General features: G+C 37.4%; 1 non-coding gene across 1 annotated transcript; it reads left to right on the top strand.

The window, feature by feature from the left end:
* Positions 1-897: 897 nt before the first annotated feature.
* Positions 898-1,004, top strand: LOC138815457 (U6 spliceosomal RNA). The gene has a single exon (XR_011368326.1). It is a non-coding gene; the product is annotated as a U6 spliceosomal RNA (small nuclear RNA).
* Positions 1,005-1,244: the final 240 nt, after the last annotated feature.

Genomic DNA, 1,244 nt, shown 5'->3' with positions numbered 1-1,244 from the left:
ACCCAGCAATCCCACTTTTGGTCATTTACCCAAATGCTTACAAACAATACCACACTAAAGCTACCAGCACAACTATGTTTATTGCAGCATTATTTACCATAGCTAAGATATGGAACCAGTGCCCCTCAGTAGATGAATGGATCAAGAAAATGTGGTATATATACACAATGGAATTCTGTGCCTCCATCAGAAAGAATGACATTGCCCCATTTGTTAGGAAATGGAAAAACTTGGAAAAAATTATATTAAGTGAAGTAAGCCAGGCCCAAAGAAACATAGGTCCCATGGTTTCCCTTATTTGCAATATATAGTATATGTATAAGTCAAGCAAAAAAGATTCAGATAATGTGATGTTAAGAAAATGAACCCTTAGATATGCATTTAAATGGTTTTTTTTCTTTCATGCATTTGTTTCTAACGCATTTATAAAATTATTTCTTTGTTGCTTTGTATGTCCCTCCCCCACAGTATAACCCCTGCTTTCACTATATTTGATGTCGGTATAATCTGTGGAGGAGATGGGGAAAAAGAAGTCGTTTAAGGATACAGGTGGACCCGTTGCAACAATGAGAAGTACAAGTTGTCATGTCGAAAACGAACTTTACAACTTTGGTGGGGGGGGGGGGGAGGAGGAGCCGGGGGAGGAGGCTGGGAAGAGATGTGAAGAGTAAACAAAGGAAGAGGCTGCAATGCTTGATAAGAAATGTACTCATTATCTTGCCCATGTAATTGTAACCCCTCTGTACAGTATGTTCACAGAAAATAAAAATAAAAATAAAAAAAAGAAAAAAAGAAATATATGGTTGTAAAATTTCACGACAATTCTTTTGAACTTCCTTTTTTTTCAATTGTGCAGTTAAAAAAAATCAATTGCACTTTAGATATAAAAAATATTGTGTGCTCAATTCAGCATCACATACACTAACATTGGAACGATACAGAGAAGATTAGCATGGCACCTGCACAAGGATGACATGTAAATTCGTGGAGTGTTCCATATTTTTACAACAGAAGCTGGAGGGGATGTGGCCACAAGGGAACCATACAGCATTGTTGGTGGGAATGTAAACGTGTTCAACCACTTTGGAAAGCATTATGGAGGTTCCTCAAAAGACTCCCCATAAAGCTCCCCTTTGACCCAGCAATCCCACTTTTGGGGATTTACCTAAATGACCACAAACAAGACCATACTAAAACTACTATCACAACTATGTTTATTGCAGCATTATTTATGATAGCTAAGA

The sequence above is a fragment of the Dipodomys merriami genome, unplaced genomic scaffold, assembly GCF_024711535.1.
Source record: "Dipodomys merriami isolate MVZ:Mamm:240054 unplaced genomic scaffold, mDipMer1.0.p SCAF_1096, whole genome shotgun sequence".
Taxonomy (NCBI): Eukaryota; Metazoa; Chordata; class Mammalia; order Rodentia; family Heteromyidae; genus Dipodomys; species Dipodomys merriami.
Note: the sequence above shows the minus strand (reverse complement) of the source record. Positions and strands in the feature narration are given on the sequence as shown.